We start from the raw sequence: 19,459 nt of genomic DNA, 5'->3' as shown, positions 1-19,459 counted from the left end.
ACAGGGTCCCAGAGACCAGTGAACCTGGGTTAGAATCTCAGCCTCTCACTTATTAGCTTTATGGTCTTGGCTGAGTTACATAATTTCTCTGACATTCAGTATCATCTCTAAAATGGGATAATAATAATAATTATCTCTACCTCACAGGTTTGTTGCAAGGATTAAATGAAATGATAGGAATAAAATGTTTAATCCAGTGCCCAACATGGAACACCTAATAGATTTTCTATTATTGCTGCTGCTGCAGTGGCCCCTGTCTTCTGGCCTCAGGAGAGCCACTGAATTCCTCCAACCCTCAGCAGTTTTTTCTCTAAGAAGGCATAACAATGGGACGCCTGGGTGGCTCAGTTGGTTAGGCAGCTGCCTTCGGCTCAGGTCATGATCCCAGCCTCCTGGGATCGAGTCCCACATCGGGCTCCTTGCTCAGCAGGGAGCCTGCTTCTCCCTCTGCCTCTGCCTGCCACTCTATCTGCCTGTGCTCACTCTCTCTGTCAAATAAATAAATAAATAAAATCTTAAAAAAAAAGATAAAAAAAATAAAAAATAAAAAAAAGAAGGCATAACAATGACCTACATCCACAGAAAGTTTGGTGTCTCCCTCCCTTATTTCCTTCAATTCCTGCTCAAATATCCCCTTTTCAAAGAAGCTTTCCCTGACCAGTCCCTTTCATATAGAAAATAGCCCACACTCTTTCTCCATCCCATCACACTTCATTTTTCATCCTAGGAGCGATTCACCCAATTCATTGCCATTTTTTTAGTGTCCGTCTTCTCTGTCAGAGATCAGTGCCAAGAGAGTAGTAACAGACTTTGTCTGTTGTGTTCACTGCCTTTCCTCTGGGCTCAAAACAGTGTCTGGCATGTGAAAGCATTCAATAAAGTTCTTGGAAAATGATGGATGGATGGCTAGACAGATAGATGGAAGGAAAAAAGGAAGAGAGAGAGAGAGAGAGAGAGAGAAAGAAAGAAAGAAAGAAAGAAAGAAAGAAAGAAAGAAAGAATTAAATTCAGTAACTACCAACAATAACTAACCAGCCCCAAGTTGCTGCTCAATGGATATTAGTTTCCTTCTTGCCTCCCAAGGCCAGAAGAATGAAGAGCTCTGGACATCCTCTCGGGGTAGGGGCACAGTTGCTGGGGGGAGGAAGTGAGAGAGGAATGCCCACAGACCTACCTCCTTCCCCCTTCACTAGCCATCATTCAAACAACCAGAACAACGACAGGCTGCAGGTGCCAACAAGTCTGGCGCATCCCTCAACCCCAGCAAGTCCTTCCTGCAAGGAGTTCCTGCAGCTCGCTCCTTGCAGAAAAGAATTCAGGCAGAATTTCGACAGCTGCTGCATTGTCCATAACCCTAACAACCATGTCTGGCCAACCTAATGTGGGGCCACTGAGGGTGAGGGCTGGGATGTCTAGGGGGGGTCTCAGAAGCAGAAACTCAATGGGTTTGATGTATGGCACCATTTATGGCACCTGAAACAGAACTTCCATTACCAGGTTGGCCGCTGTCAGATCTCCCTTAATGTAACAACACAGGCAGTGGCTGAGTCTCCAAAGCCACGTTACAAAGGCAGTGGTCAAACGGCAGAACCATCTTTCCAACAGCAACCAGTTAGGCTGATCTTGTCACTCCTCTGCTGAAAACTCTCCACTGGGTTTCCATCACACTAGGAATAAAGTCCCAGCTCCTCTCCCAGGACCACATCAGGTCCAGCACGGTCTGGCCCTGCCTACCTGTCTCCCCAACATCACCGTGGGCCTCCTGCTCCTCAGTTACTGCCCTCGGGCCCCACACATCCTGCTGTGTTCCTGTAACAGGACAAATGTGTTGTCCTGCAGGGTTTTGTCCATTTGCCTCTCCTGCCTGTGCTTACTTCCTACTCTCTCCACCCTTCCCTGCACCGTAAGTTCCCTGCGTGAAAGAAGTCTGCCTGTGCAGCTCACCGTGTATCCCTGACACATAGTAAGTCCTCAATAAGTCTGTTAAGGGAATGAATGTGTTGGGAGCGGCATTCAAGGCCAGGAGTCAGGATCTGTAAAGATCCAGATGGTAAACAGTTGAGGCTTTGGGCCGTGTGGTCTTGGTCACGGCTATTTAATTCTGCTACTGAAGCACAGAAGAGCCGATGACAATATGCAATTCAACGGGCATGGCATTATCCCAATAAAACTTCATTTATAAAATCGGGCAGTGGGCTGCATTCAGCCCATGGGCTGTCCTTTGCAAACCCTTCTTCTAGATCAAGATTTTGAATTCAAGCATACTATCCACACAGCTACTTGACTTGATTTTTTTTCACCACATGCTACCCCATCTACAGTGTCTTTTTTTTAAAGATTTTATTTATTTATTTGACAGAGAGAGATCACAAGTAGGCAGAGAGGCAGGCAGAGAGAGAGAGAGAGGGAAGCAGGCTCCCCGCTGAGCAGAGAGCCCGACGCGGGACTCAATCCCAGGACCCCGAGACCATGACCTGAGCCGAAGGCAGCAGCTTAACCCACTGAGCCACCCAGGCACCCTACTGTGTCTTCTTTAAGCACTCAATAAAACTGCATCAGATATGATATTCTGACAAACAGACTTCACCCAAGTAGATGCATCTTAAGTGCCAACAGGCACCAAACACTGGGCTGAGGGCTGAGAATATAACACAGCACGAAACAGACCCCAGGCATGTTGTGTGTAGTCAAGAGGCCAGACATGGGAAATAATGACAATTCAACAGGAAGTATTATAATGGGGGCACAGTGGGCATCAAGAGGGGTGGAGCCTTCCATAACAGGTATGGCACCCCTTATATTAGAGGATGCTATGATTCCAGGATAATGGAAATTAAGAAGGATGGATGGTTGGCCTGGAGAATTTTTTTTTTTTTACAATTCACAGCACTCACCATAGCCCATACCCTCCCCAATGTCCATCACCCAGACACCCACATCCCCCCACCCAGCCTCCTCCACTCCATCAACCCTCAGTTTGTTTCCTGAGATTAAGAGCCTCTTATGATTTGTCTCCCTCTTTGGTTTTGTCTTGTTTCATTTTTCTCCCTTCCCCTGTGATTCTCAAGTTCCACGTAACAGTGAGATCATATGATAATTATCTTTCTCTGATTGACTTATTTCGCTTAGCATAATACCCTCTAGTTCCATCCATGTCATTGCAAATGGTAAGATTTTGGTTTTTGAAGGCTGCATAATATTCCTGTGTGTGTGTGTGTGTGTGTGTGTGTGTGTGTGTGTGCGTGCGTGTATACATATCACATCTTCTCATATGCATTCATCTGTTGATGGACATCTAGGTTCTTTCCATAGTTTGGCTACTGTGGACATTGCTGCTATAAACATTCAGGTGCACGTGCCCCTTCGGATCACTACGTTTGTATCTTTAGGATAAATACCCAACAGTGCAATTGCTGGGTCGTAGGGTAGCTCTATTTTCAACTTTTTCAGGAACCTCCATGCTGTTTTCCAGAGTGGCTGCACCAGCCTGCATTTCCACCAGCAGTGTAGGAGGGGTCCCCTTTCTCTGCATCCTTGCCAACATCTGTCATTTCCTGACTTGTTAATTTTAGCCATTTTGACTGATGTGAGGTGGTATCTCATTGTGGTTTTAATTTGTATTTCCCTGATGCCAAGTGATGTTGAGCACCTTTTCATGTGTCTCTTTGGCCTGGAGAATCTTAAGCTATGTTACAAAATTCCTGGGGATCCATGAGGTTTAGGCAATGTCCCATCAAGGTCTATCTGTGAGTGTGCGGTCTTACCCTGCCCTAAAATTAACATCAGGCACCTCACTTCACCTGTGAAGATAGGAAAGCTTCTAGGAGGACCTGGTGCCTAAATCAAGTCTTGAATTGGGAAGGAAAGAGTGTTCCACTCACAGCACGTGCTAAGGCCAGAGAGGAGATGGCTTACTCCTTCTGCAAAACCAAAAAAAAAGATGCCTAATGATTGGACTAGGGAGGGGGATGGAGTGAGGAGGGGTAAGGCTGGGCAGCAGACAGGAGTCACAACATTAGAGTATGAGAAGAAATTTGAATTTTATCCCAAAGGCAGGAGGAAGCCTACCAAGGTTTTTCAGCAAAGTTGGAAAACCAGACTTGCTTTTTTGGAAACGTGCAGCTCAGTGTGTCCAGATGATGGACTGGGAGACAGACATTGGAAACCAGGAGAGGCTTTGTAAAAAATCTTGGTTTACAGTGCACAAATAGAGCTTCAAGACAATCCCTAATGGAAAAGGCAAGTTAGCCTGTTTGAGGATTTCCACTTGGGACAGACTTCCCTTTCAAATAGCAAGAAGAATCTTTTTAATTTTCCCCCAAAGTCCAATAAGGACCATTATAAGGGTCTAGCCACCAGCTTAGAATGAGTTGAGCAAAGCAAAAATGATGGAGAAAAAGAAAACATAAAATGAGACTCTATTTTCCACTTTGAACTGAGGCCAACAGATGGACAAGAGCTTGCAGTTTTCCATGAGTAACGACTAAAGTAGGAAAAAAGTGTAGGATTATTATTATTATTATTATTATTATTATTCTTGGGTTGATAATTACATTCATGGACTACTTAAACAGAGAATGCCTTAGGGAACAAAGAAAGTCGAAGGAATTCCATTATCAAAATTTCATTTGCAGCTTACGGTCCCCTCAGCATCACTAATTAATATTCTCTCCCTAAACAAACCAGGATTGAGGAGGTTGGTGAACTACAGAAATATTGCCTATCACAGGAAACGATGGAGAATACACCAAATAAAAAAGACGGGTCAGACTTGTGATTTTTTAAGAAGATTTCATTTATTTATTTGACAGACAGAGATCACAAGCAGGCAGAGAGGCAGGCAGAGAGAGAGAGAGAGAGGGAAGCAGGCTCCCCGCTGAACAGAGAGCCTGATGCGGGGCTCGATCCCAGGACTCTGGGATCAAGACCCGAGCCAAAGGCAGAGGCTTTAACGCACTGAGCCACCCAGGCGCCCCAGAGACTCATGATTTTTATCATAATGAAATGGTCCCTGAGAAGCCACTTGGCAAAATACACCTGCACCATAATACCTGGCAAGATTAATGGCTTCAAGACAAATGTAAGATTAAAACAAATTTCAGGTGCAGTCACTGAATTTAGACATTGGGAAAGAAGATGCTCAGTTTGCTCTAGCCATCAAGTCATGGCAGGTTTCTGGTTTGGGTTGTCTTTTTTTTTTTTTTTTTAATTGTGCCAGCATTCAATGCAATTATCAGGTTTCCTCTGTGCCTCATTCACAATCCATTTCCGATCTACACTTTGAGGCCTCCCGATTCCTGGCACTGCTGAGGCAGTGGCTCCTAAGAACACAGGCTTTGCACTGTGAGAGATATGGGTTCAAATCCTCGTTCTGGCATTACCTACATGTCGCCTAGAGCAAGTTTCTTAATCTTTCTGTGCCTCAGTTTCCTTTTCTGTAAAACGCATGCACCTGGCATGTGTTTCAATAAGTGTGAGTTGTTCTGGAATGATTATTATGCTGGATCCCTTCCCCTGCTCACAGGAGACAGACAAAACAACCCATTCTGAGTCAGATTCTGCATCAAGGGCCACTTGCTTTAAATATATATGCCTGGTTTGAATGTGAACAGACATGTGATCCTGGTAACTAGCCACTCCAAATTCTCATCCAGGTTCTAGAACCATCTTACCTTCACTTGTTGAAGTGGTAAGTGGATCTTCTTGTGTGTCAATTACAAGCTCTCTCTGACAGGGGGAGATTAAATCCCTGAAAGGGAAGAGAGATGGGAATAGGGCCCCAAACCATTAGCCTTTAGAGCAGGGGTCAAAGAGGATAAGTTGCAGCCATTGGCTAAGTGTGATCTGAGGAGACATATAAAAAATCCAGGTAGCAAGGACACCTGGGTGGCTCAGTGGGTTAAAGCCTCTGCCTTCGGCTCAGGTCATGATCTCAGGGTCCTAGGATTGAGGCCCACATCGGGCTCTCTCCTCAGCAGGGAGCCTGCTTCCTCCTCTCTCTCTCTGCCTGTCTCTCTGCCTACTTGTGATCTCTGTCAAATAAATAAATAAAATCTTTTTTAAAAAATCCAGGTAGCAGAAGTCTCTTTTGAACTCAGTTAATGTTGCCAATTATCACTAATAATAACCATAATAATAACTATCCCCCAGCAAGTGCTTACTATGTGACAGATATTTGGCTTACTGCCCTACATACATTATCTCATTTACTCCATAGGATAGGCTGATCAGGTCTAAATCTCTGTTAGTCTCCATTTTACCTTGAGTAAACTAGAAGCCCTGAAATGGTAATTCTCCCAGATGACCCAGCTAGGAATTGGAACTTCAGGGGTCTGGTCCTAAAAATGCAATTATTTAACCACTATACTATATTGTCTTCCAAGCAAATACAGACCCTTAGCAAATGTCACAAGCATATCACCTGCTTTAGTTTCTTGTGGTTGCCGTAACACAAGACCATAAACTGGCTGAGAAGGGCAACAGAAATGTGTTGTCTCACAATTCCAAAGGTGGGAAGCCTGAGATCCAGATATCAGAAGTGCTGGATCCTTCTGAGGCTGGAATCTGTTCCATGCCTCTCTCCTCACTTCTGATGGCCTGCTGGCAATCTTTGGCATTCCTTAATAGTGGATCTCTGCCTTCATCTTCCCACAGCATTCTCCCTGCATGCATACCTGTCTCCAAATTCCCCCTTTTTATAAGGACACTGGTTATATTGGATTATTCCACTCTATTCCAATATGACCTCATTTTAACAGATTACAGGTCCAAAGACCCTATCTCCAAATAAGATCGTGTTCTGAAGGGCTGGGGGATAGAATTTCAACATATGAATGAGGGGGTCACAATTCAATGCATAACATCACCCACACCCATCTGTCTCAACTGGTTATTCCCCCATCTTCTGAGCCAAGGTATGGGGGAGGGAAACAGTGTTTCTACACACTCCCAAACATACTGCAAGATGTAACTCTTCATTCCAAACCCCACAGAGCCATTTATCCCACGTTAGAAAAGAAGAACTGAAAAGGGATACAGTGCAAAAGATGTCAAAGCAAAGGTAAATGTTTCCTCGGGGGCAACAACTCTCAGAGATTTGAGTAGTAAGTTTTTGAAAAATGGACACATGAGGAACAAAGGTTGAGTTTTGTGAAATCATTGATAACCCCCAAGACAACATCCAGCATTCCTCCAGGATTATAAATGGGGGGATTTGAAATGGAACTTCTATTGTGTGGCTTTCAAAGCCCTCGGTGGCCCAGAAGTAGTGAATCATTTCTAAGGTAAAGCACTTCCTTTGAACTCAGGGGGAAACAAAAGTCAGCAGATAAAAAATGATAATGCTGGGAGCAGATTTATGAGCAACTTGAAAACTGAACATGGCTTTTTTATATTCCTGAAGACGGACCAGTACTGTGGCCCATGTGGGAATAAGCGCCTAAGACTGAACACCAAAAATAAAATCTCTCAACATGTCCCAAACTCATACAGGAAATCTCACACAAGCCCCTCCCCAATAAATAACAGATGTGATGTAAAATGCAGAGTCCCTTGTCTTGCAATGGACATAAGAGGATAAACAGTTCATTCTTTCAACCATCATCTACAGAGCGACTGCCATATTTGAGCGCTGTCCCAGGTCCTAAAAAGAAATATCTTTACCCATTACGTGGACCCTAAACTCTGAGTAATTAAATCATAGATCTAAAAGCAACTTCAGGAATCATTTATGAAGACAAAGGATGGTAAAGGAGATTGAGGAAGGTATGTGTCTTGTATTTCTGTTGTGTGTCATTTTACGAACTCCTCACAGGAAACTTTCAAGATGGTGTCTTTCCTGTGAGGCAGTATTATGAATCTCATTCCCATCACTTTGTAGGAATCCAGAGTGATTAAGCTCCTCTTCTTCTGGTGGAGCATAATTTGTATAATTATCACAAGGAACAACTATTTGGCTTTTGAACTCCTCCTGTCTAACCGAGGCCAAAGTTATTCGAGGAAAAAGATAGGTTCTCTGTCTTGGGGACACAGACAGTCCTGAGGATGTATAAAATGCATATATATAATAAGGTTATTTCCATAACAAAATAATACAATATGAAATATTTTATTGGGGCAGAGTTTGAAATTGGCAACCCCTAGAGGTCAGCCGCTGCTTGTAAAATTCTTATTAGGATATGTTTCCCCCCTCCACACCTCATCTGACTTCCCATCTTGAAAATTCTCAAGTCTAAAGAAAAGTTCAAATAATAGTATAATTACTCTTCAGATATACCTGACACATACACACACTATTCTTTTCTGAACTATTTGGAAATAAAATGCAGACAACAGAACACTTCACTCTGGAATATTTCAGTGTGAATCTCTTTACAATAAGTACATTCTCCAAAATATCCACAATGCCATTATCACACTCAAGGAAATAAAAAATAATTCTATAATATCATGACATATAGTTCATATTCAAATATCTTTAACTGACAAAAACAATGTCTGTTGGTTAGCTCATTTTTGCTTTGTTTTTGTTTTGGTTTTTTTATTTGTTTGTTTGTTTTAATTTGGAGACTTCACTTAAGAATCTAGACTTTCAGTTCTCCTTTAAAAAGCTGAAGATCCAACAACACTAAGCCTGGGTTCTCACATGGAAAAAAGTGAGCTGGAACTGAGTCCCCTTTAGAAGGACCTATGTCCTTCATTGTGCCACCATCTCTACCACTCATAATTCTCACAAAGCAAAGCCAGGTGTTGCAGAAATTTCTCTGGACCCTTTATAAAGGGCTACCCCTGAAATCACAGTGGAGCAAGATACTACCTCTATCTGGAGGTGCTGCTATGCTAAATTCCAACCATCCCAGCCCCCTCTCTTTCAGCTCTGTCCTCCAGCACAAACCCCAAAGACCAAAATTTAGTAGACATCTAGTGTTGACGAAGCATCTCAAACACAATATGTCCAAAACTGAGTTTCTTCCCTGCCCCCCCCGAAACCCCATCCTATCCATACCCTATCCCATACTAGATGACAACAATCCCTTCCTTTCAGTTGCTGATGCCAAACGCTTTGGTTGTCCATGACTCCTGTCATTCCCACACATAATCCTCATCCAATTCATAAAGAAATCTCATTGGTTCTATCTTCAAACTATATCCAAAATTTGACCACTTCTCTCCACCTCCACCATTTTCACTCTGGTATGATCCACCACCAACTCTCACCCAGACAATTCCAATGTCTCCTCTTGAAACATTAGTACTATGGTCAAGACCTTCCCGTGGCTCTCATCTCACTCAGTTCAAAATCAATGTCCTTAAAATGGCCTGTGATGCTCAACGTGATCTTGCCACCCATTACCTTTCTGATTTCTTCTCTTACCCCTCTCCTCAGCCCCTGCTTACTCTGTTCCAGCCACAATGTTCTGCAAACAAGCCAGGGACTCTGGGGCCTTTGCATTAGCTGCTTCCTCTGCCTGTGCTACTCTTCCCTCAGATACCCACTTGGCTCATTCTTTTGCCTCCCTCAAGTCTTTGTTCCAATCCCCCCTTCTCAGTAAAGACTGTCATGAGCATCTATTTAAAATTTTAACCCACTGTCCACTGCTGCATCACACTCCCAGTCCCCCCTACCCTGCCCAGCTTTTGCTTTTATTATCTTTGCCTAAAAGAGATCACTTTCTATATTGTACACATTTATTTTTTTCTGTTTATGCTTTATTGTCTGCCACCCCCAGCAAGAATGCAAGGGCCAGTTCTATTCACTAATGTATCTAAGCATGGGGCACCTGGGTGGCTCAGTAGGTTAAAGCCTCTGCCTTCAGCTCAGGTCATGATCCCAGGGTCCTGGGATCGAGTCCCGCATCGGGCTCTCTGCTCAGCAGGGAGGCTGCTTCCCCCTCCCTTTCCACCTGCCTCTCTGCCTACTTGTGATCTCTGTCTGTCAAATAAATAAATAAAATCTTTGAAAATATATATATATATCCATATCTAAGCATGTAAAAGAGCATTTGAAATGGGAATGTAAAACGGTGCAGCCCTGTGTAAAGCTCTGTGGCAGTTTCTCAACGAACTAAACATAAAATTGCCCAATGACCTAGCCATTCCACTGCCCAAAGAACTGAAAATGGACAGCTGAACAAATGGTACAGGAAGGTTCATAGCAGCACCATTCAAAAGAGCACAAAAGGTAGAAACAACTCAAATGCCCATCAACAGATGGATGAGTAAATAAACCGTGATATATACATAAAATGGAGTATTATTTGGCCATGAAAAAAGAATGAAGCATTGATACATGTTATACTGTAGATAACTTCAAAACATTTATGCAAAATGTAAGAAGTCAGACACAAAAGGTCTCATGTTGTATGATTTCATTTATACGAAATATCCAGAATAGATATACCCTTAGAGACAGAAAGCAAATTGGTAGTGACCAGAGGCTGGAGATAGTCACTGCTTAGTGGATATGGATTTTTATTTGGGGATAATGAAATGTCTTGGAAATAGATGGAGGTGATGGTTGCACAACATTGTGGACATACTAAATGCCACTGATCTGTTCATTTTAGGTTGATTCACTTTGTGTTAAATTCATTTCACTTAACCTATATTAAAAAAAAAGAGCACCTCAAAAAAAGGATCTTGATAAATATTGGCTGAATCAATGAATGAACAAATGAACAACAAACACATAAATATGTTTGGCCCTGAAAAGAGATCACACTAAAAGTTACTCTGTGAAAAAGCGTTAACTGAAAATCTGTGGCCCTTCACCAGCCACATTTGAATAACCCTGTTTGGTGTGGCAGGGGGTGGGTGGGGGGCAGGTAGGTAAGCACTGGAGCAGTGTTGGCCTGGGGTGGGGGACGGTCTATGTCCATTTTTGGTGGCCTCAGCTGAGTTTTATTACTGTGCTCCTGAAGATTAGGAGATAAAGCCTGGGGTCCTATCAGGAGGGAAAAAATCTTCCTGTGTTGGAATTTTCAGAACCTATTGTCTTCCTACATAGCAAGAGACATTTCTGACTGCCAGGAGGGAGTAAAGCCCGTAGGAGTTAGTCCCATCTGCCTGCAGAGGGGCAGGAACATTATCTGTCTAAATACTTCTTTGTCAGAAAGTCTCACAGCTGGAGGCCTTTCCTCGCTCTCACTGTGACCTCAGCCTTAGGGCCACATTAAAGAGCATTACCATGCTGCAGAGAGAGGGGAAGGGAGGGAGGAGATGGGCTGCCAGACTGGAACTAAATTAAAAATAAAGCTCCCCTTATTAAATTCATAATTATTGTGAAGCTGTGAAATCTTATTTTAAACCTCCGGCTCCTTTCTTTTGTCCAGGGTACAGGCTGCCTGCTTCCGAATCCTTATTTTGCTTTATGGACAATTTCTTTTTAGCATTCTGAGCATTTAACCTTGAAAAATAGTGTTGTTTTGCTGCTGTATTTTCTGATTGTTAGTCTCCAGGCATCTCTGTGGCATCTTTATAAATCTACAGGAGCTGGTAAATATTTCTTGCCGACCAACAGCTGAAATCTGAAAATACCAGCTCACTTTTTATCTGTAAGGCAATTAATGTAATTCAAAGAAAATGAAAGGTATGGGCAACTGGGACTACTTTTAATAACAGGAGGGTTCCTGGCTCAGGCTTTGAAAGGCAGGAGAGAAGAATCAATAAAAGGCGAACAGAAAGGGTAGAAGAGGGCATGGAGTTCTCCAGAAACATTTTGTCAGCATGCTGGCAACACCGCTAATCTGTGCCAAGAGAAGCTGATAAATGCAGCCATTGATGGTAAACTTCGAGATGGGCCAACCTTCAAGGCCTAGACCAAGTCATCCGGTAGCCTAGAAGATGGCTCTGTATAAATGGAAAAAGGTACCCCTTCTGAGCAGGTGAATCAGGGGAAAACGTCCCCTGTGGATGGATGCAGCCCCATACCAGGGAACATGGCTTGACGATCAAAGAAGAACTGGATTTCAGCCCTCTTCCTCCAAATTCATCCCTATGGCCAGGGGCATTTGTGCAGTGCACAAACTGTACAGCTGCATGTAGCAACCCTATCCAGATCATGTCCCAGTTCCCCATCCTTCATAATATTGTTTTCCCATTCTTCCTTGCTAAGTCAAGAACCAACTTGTTAACTTTAGATCCCAGAAGTGAGAGAAGTGTAATTGGCTATAAAACTTAATATGAATAATTAGACTACAGAGAAGGGAAGCGGGGAGCACACTCATGGGATGCTGTTCCATTTCTTAAAGGAGGGAAAGTCTTTCCTTTTAGTGAGGAAAATAAGGATAGACTAGTCATTAAAGAGAGGCATTTTCCAGTTCAGAGAAGGGTAACTCTATCAATGCCTGTCACCTTTTATATACTTCAGACAGGGTAGTCAAGGTTGGACAACTCTTGCATAGGGCATCAATCACATGCTGCTCTATGTAAATGTTGCTTTCCTGGACTACAGTGTGGATACAGCTCCCTGGAGTTGTACAATATGGCAACCTTGCATCTCATGTGCAGTGATCTGGGAGGCTCAGAGAGCACACTGGGGTACATACCCCCAACCTACCTCCCAAGAGAAAAACAAGCTTTCAAAACCAAGGCCATCAAGGGACACTTGGGTGGTCCAGTCAGTTAAGTATCTCAGGTCATGATCCCAGGGTCCTGGGATTGAGTCCACATTGGGCTCCCTGCTGAGCAGGGAGCCTTTTTTTTCCTCTGCCTGCTGCTCCCCCTGCTTGTGTGCTCACTCTATCTCTGACAAATAAATAAATAAAATCTTATAAAAAAAAAAAAACCTAGTCCATCAAGATAAATAGAAAATCACCAAATGTGTTTTTATATACTAGCAAACATTTGGACAATAAAAAAGTCTATTTACAACAATATTTTAAAACATCAAATACCTAGGAATAAGTCTAGGAAAAGAGACATAAGACCGATACATGAAAGGCTCTAAAATATCACTGATAAGAATTTTTTTTTAACTGATAAGAATTTTAAAACATCTAAATACATGGAAGGATAAACCATGGTCATGGATTGGAGGACTCCATGCTGTAGCCAATGTCAGTTCTCTGCAAACTAACCTATAGATCTTGAACAAAACTCCCATTGAATTCCCAGTTGCTGTTTTTATGGAAATTGAGAAGCCAATATGTAAATGCAAAGGGTCAAGACTAGCCAAGACAATCTTAAAGAACAATCAAATAGAAGCACATGTTATATTAGGAATTAAGACTTATTATAATGGTAGAAACTAAGACAACAATGCTGGCACGAAAATAGATAAACCAATGCAGGAATCTAGAAACAGACCCATGCAGCTACAAACACTGGATTTATGCTATGAAAGGACATGAGGAAATCAGTCTTTTCAAGAACAGTCCTGGGTCAACTGGATATCCACATGGGAAAAATAAAATAAAACTTGACCCCTGCCTCACACCATACATAAAAATAAATCCCAAATGGTTTACAGCTCTGAGTGTAAAAGGTAGAATAATAAGCTTTTACAAGGTAACAGGAGTGTATCTTCATTATTTTCAGGTAGGAAATGATTTCTTGGACAGACCACAGAAAGCACTAACCTAAAGGAAAAGGAAAAGATTGATAAATTGGATTTATTAAAATTAAGAACATGTGCATATAAAAGGATACCATTAGAAAAAAAAAATATATCATTAGGAGAGGGAAAAGTAAGCCTCACAGTGGCAGAAGACAGTTACAACACGTATCACTAAAAAGGGACTCATATCCAGAGTATAAAAGAATTTCTAAAAATCATTATCAATAACAATAATAACTCTACAGAAAAAATGGACAAAAGGCTTGAGCAGTCACTTCGCCAAGAAAAAATATCTAAATGGCCAATAAACAGTTGAAAAGATGTTCAACATTATTAGTCATTAGGTAAACGCAAAATAAGATCATTATGAGACACTACTACATATCCACTAGAATGGCTAACACTAGAAGACAAACAATATCAAGTGTGGTTGAAAATTTAGAGCAACTGGAACTCCCATACACTGCTAGTGGGAGTTTACATTCATATAAGCACTTTAGAAAACTGTTTAATACAATCTACTAAATCTGAACAATGTTTATTTTATGACCCAGCAATTTTACTCCTAGGTATGACATATGAAGTAAAAACCAAGTTCAAAAATGTTCATAGCAAAAATAAAAGTAAAATTCATAGCAACATGGTTCTTAATGGAAAAAAAAAAAAAAAACAGAAATAACCACAAATGTCCCAACAATAAAAAAAAATTGATAAATAAAAATGGTGGTATGCTCACATGAGGGAATCCTAGGTTCAGCAATAAAAATCAACTAACTATAGCTACATGTAATCATATGGATGAATCTCATGTTGTTTGATTCCATCATGTATCTTTTTAAGTGGCAAAAACTCACCTTTGGTGTTAGAACACAGTATGGAAATTACTTTTGGAGAGAAGCAAATCCAATGATGTTTTGGGGGTGCTGGTTGTTCAAAGGTGTTCACATTGTGAAAATACATTGAGCTAAATACTATGGCTTGTGTACTTTTCCTTCAGTATGTTATATTTCACTGGAGTGTTTTAAAAACATCTTTTTGCACTTGCTTATGGAGACTAATGCCTTTTCTTAAAAGTTTTTATTTAAATTCAAGTTAACATACAGTGTAATATTAGTTTCAGGAGTATAATATAGTGATTAAGCCCTTCCATACATCACCCAGGGCTCATCACATCAAGTGAACTCCTTCCTCCCCTTCATCTATTTCACCATCCCCCCACCCACCTCCCCTCTGGTAACCATCAGTTTGTTCTCTATAATTAAGAGTCTATTTCGGGGTGCCTGGGTGGCTCAGTGGGTTAAGCTTCTGCCTTCAGCTCAGGTCATGATCTCAGGGTCCTGGGATCGAGCCCCACATCGGGCTCTCTGCTCAGTGGGGAGACTGCTTCCCCCTCTCTCTCTGCCTGCCTCTCTGCCTACTTGTGATCTCTGTGTGTGTGTGTCAAATAGATAAATAAAATCTTTTTTAAAAATTAAGAGTCTAGTTCTTGGTTTGCCTAGGATTTTGTAGTGTAACAGGGACAAAACATGGAAGAAAACAAACTGTAATAGATTGTGAGAGTATAACAACTGAAAAGCATCCAAAATATAGGGGAGGGAATAATTAAATCTATCTGGGTGCTCTGGGTGGACTTTGAAGGCAGGGTCTCTGAAAAAGTTTTTAAAAATGAATAAGGAAGGGGCAGCTGGGTGGCCCAGTCAGTTAAGCACCCAACTCTTGATTTGGACTCAGGTCATGATCCTGGGGTCCTGAGATTGCACCCTGAGGCAGGCTCTGTGCTGAGCATGTAGCCTGGTTGAAACTCTCTCTCTCTCTCTCCCTCTAACCCTCTCACTTCTCATGCTTTTTCTTTCTCTCAAAAAAAATTTTTTTAAGGATAGTCTTCTCAAAAATGGTGCTGAAATTGGTTTGCCATTTGCAAATAGGCATATAAATTTTGACATATATCTTATACAAAAACTAAATAAAATGGATCACAGACCTAGAAGTAAGATGCAGAACAATAAACCCATAGAGGAAAACACAAAATAAATTTTTGTGATCATGAGATAAGCAAAGATTTCTTAGACATGACACCAAAAGCATGATCCATAAAATAGAGTTTTGATAAACTGGACTTCATTAACATTTTAAACTTTGAAAGCCTCAGTTACGATAATGAAAATGCAAGCCACAGACTGCGAAAAAGTGTTTGCAAAACACATTTCTGGTAAAGGGCTCACATCCAGAATACATAAAGAATTCTGAAAATTTAATAATAATAAAGCAATGGTAAAATTTTTATATGATGTTGTGTTATTTGAATGTCTTAGGAGTTCTACATTCTTTTACATATTTTAGATTTTTTTTTTAATGGGCCCCCAAGGTGCCTGGGTGGCTCAGTGGGTTAAAGCCTCTGCCTTCGGCTCAGGTCATGATCCCAGGGTCCTGGGATCAAGCCCTGCATCAGGCTCTCTGCTCAGCAGGGAGCCTCCTTCCCTTCCTCTCTCTCTGCCTGCCTCTCTGCCTACTTGTGATCTCTGTCTGTCAAATAAACAAATAAAATCTTTAAAAAAAAAAAAAGGGCCCCATTATATAATTACTTTTGTGGTTTCTATTCACTCAAATTTGACCTGTAAGAATTCTACCCAAGAATGGTGTCTAGCCTCAAAATAGGGAAGAATACAATTTTTTAAATAGGCAAAAGATATGCACAGACACTTCACCAAAGAGGTTATGCAGATGGTAAAAAACAAAACAAACAAAAACAAAAACAAACACCACATGCAATAATGATCAGCATCAATTATTAGGAAAATGCAAATTAAACATACATGGAGATACCATTGCATACCTGTTGGAATGGCTAAGATTTTTTTTTTTAAGATTTTATCTATTTATTTGACAGAGATCACAAGTAGTCAGAAAGGCAGGCAGAGCCGGGGGGAGGGAGGCAGGCTCCCCGCCAAGCAGAGAGCCCGATGTGGAGCTCGATCCCAGGACCCTGAGATCATGACCCGAGCCGAAGGCAGAGGCTTTAACCCACTGAACCACCCAGGCACCCCATGGCTAAGATTTTTTAATGATGATAGCAAGTATTGGCAAGTATAAGGAGCAGCTGGGACTCTCCTTCATACTGTTGGGAATGCAAAATGGTACAGGTATACCTGGAAAATAATTTGACAGGTTCTTATGAAGTTAAACCCAGATGTACTATATGACCCAGCAATTCTACTGCTAGGTATATACCAGAAAAAATTAAAACTTATATTCATAAAAAAAAAAAGCTATGCACAATTGTTTTATTCATAGTTGCCAAAAAATGGTAACAGGCTGAATTTCCTTCAATCGATTAATGGATAAGTAAGTTATTATACACCTATACAATGGACTACCACTTCATCATAAAACAGGAATGGTCTACTGATACACAGGTCCATCACAAAGGCATGACGCTGAGAGAAAGGAGGTCATATTAAAAAAGTGACATACTGTATGCTTCCATTTTAAAAATATTCTGAGAAAGGTAAAAGTGTAAGTCCTGCAAAGAGTTTAGTGCTTGACAGAGGCTGACTGTAGCAGGAGGAGCTGACTACAAAGGAATAAGAAGGAATTTGATGGGGGTCGGGGGTGATGGAAATGTTCTATATCCTGACTGCATTGGTGGTTACATGACTGGACACATTTGTCAAAACTCCCTGAATTGTATTCTAAAAAGGGTAGATTTTGCCATACATAATAATACTTCAATAACTAATAAAAGAAATAAACACATCAAATATTTTTAAGCCCTGAACTGAGATTTATTCTTGGATGTTCCAATTATGTAAGCCAGTAAGTTTTCTCTTATCTTAAGCCATGTGGGTTAGATTTTCTGTTGCTTGTCACCAAAAGAATCCTAAATGTTCCATGCGCACTGTTTTATCTAGCACTTAGATTTAATGAAGCTGAATGGTCTCCACACCACTCAAATTCCCCAGAAACCAGACAGAGTTTCAAGTTCCAGATGGAAAATGCTCATGATGTGTACACATCCCCCCATCTCTGCCCATGATGGTGATCAATAATCACTCATCCTTTAAATACAGCTTCAGAGGGGTGCCTGGGTGGCCCAGTCAGTTAAGCAGCTGGCTCTTGATCTTGGCTCTGGTCATGATCTCAGGGTCATGAGATGGAGTCCTGTGTCAGGCTCTGTATTTAGCATGGAGTCTGCTTGGGATTCTCTTTCCCCCTTGCACCTCCCCTCATTTGTACGGGTGCTCTCTCTCAGATAGATACATAGATAAATGATAGATATAGACAGATAGAAAGATAGATAAAATCTTAAATACAACTTTGGAAACCTTCCCAACATGGAAGGTTTTGTTCTCATTACAGGCTGACATTACTGTTACCCCCTCCCTCTAGCAGGTCAACCCTAAAATGTTCCCCAGTCATCTCTACCTCTTGGTTTTCATGCTCTTATGTAATCTCCTCTCTTGAGGTGAGCAAGACCTGAGACTTACTTCTAATGAACACAATATAGCAACAGGGATGGGATGTCACTTCCAACATTAGTTACATGAGGCCATGACTTCCATCTTACTGGCTGACTCTATTGCCTTCTTGGTTTGGGGGCTTTGAAGAAGTATGCTGCCATATTGGAAATGCCCACATGGCAAGGACTTGAGGGTGGCCTCTAACCAACAACCAGAAAGAACTGAAGCCCTCAGTCCAATGATCTGCAAGGAACTGAATTCTGTCAACAACCACAAGAGCTGGGCAATGGATCCTTCCCACTTGAGCCCCGAGAGGAAACCCCAGCCTGGCTGACACTTCAATGGCGGTGTGTGAGGAGAAGCAGGGGAAGCAGCTAAGCTGCATCTGGGTTCCTGATCATAGAAACTGTGCGATGATAAGTGTGTGTTGTTCTAAGCAGCTAAATTTGGGTGTAATTACCAAGCAGCAAGAGATAATTAATATACTTCCCCATTATGAACAATTTCAAAAGATGCACGTAACTACGCACCTAACAGAAAGAATGCTCCATGGTATTTCCTTAACTGTACACTTACCTGATAATGATTAAACCTCATTCTGGGGACCTGCCTGTGGCCTCCAAGGGTTTGCCCTAATTAACTGTGGACCGATTTCCTCAAACTAAAGCAAGTCATCTCTCAACACATTCTCTCCTCTTTCTGCTTATTTTTTTTTTATATCCTAATAAAGCAAGCTAATCTCTGGGAGCTAAATGGATAATTCTCATGCTATAGATTAAAATTACCTGAGTCACATAGATAAAATTTGCCCTTTTAGTTGGAGTTTCTGGCAAGTTCTACCAGGAATGCCATGGTAACTGACACAGTTTTACTAAATCTCTCCCTTTAATCTCATTCGTTAATGTAGAAAAATTGCCATCTCTCTTTTCGCTCTTTAAAAAAAGAAAATTTAGGGGCACCTAGGTGGCTCAGTCATTTAAGCATCCAACTCTTGATTTCAGCTGAGGTCATGATCTAAAGGTTATAAGACTGAATTCCCCAGTGGACTCTGCACTGAGCATGGCATCGCCTCAAGATTCTCTTTCTCCCTCTGCCCTTACCCTCCCCACCCCCTGCTTGTGTTCTCTAAAATACATATATAAAATATTTTGTAAAAAAGAAAGAAAGAAAAAAGAAAATTTAGAAATAAAAAGAAAAAGGGTAGCTGGGTTGGAAAAGTAAAATTGGGTTTTGCATAATTACTCTTATTACTTCACACACACTTTCCACTTCTTCCTGTTTAACATTTCACTATCAGCTTCTGTTTCAGGTAAAAAAGCATTTACTGGGTGCCTGGGTGGCTCAGTGGGTTAAGCCTCTGCCTTCGGCTCAGGTCATGATCTCAGGGTCCTGGGATTGAGTCCCACATTGGGCTCTCTGCTTGGCAGGGAGCCTGCTTCCCCCTCCT

Source organism: Enhydra lutris, unplaced genomic scaffold (genome assembly GCF_002288905.1).
Source record: "Enhydra lutris kenyoni isolate GAN:26980312 unplaced genomic scaffold, ASM228890v2 scaffoldscaffold45, whole genome shotgun sequence".
Taxonomy (NCBI): Eukaryota; Metazoa; Chordata; class Mammalia; order Carnivora; family Mustelidae; genus Enhydra; species Enhydra lutris.
The sequence above is the reverse complement of the archived record's forward strand: the minus strand, read 5'-3'. Positions refer to the sequence as shown.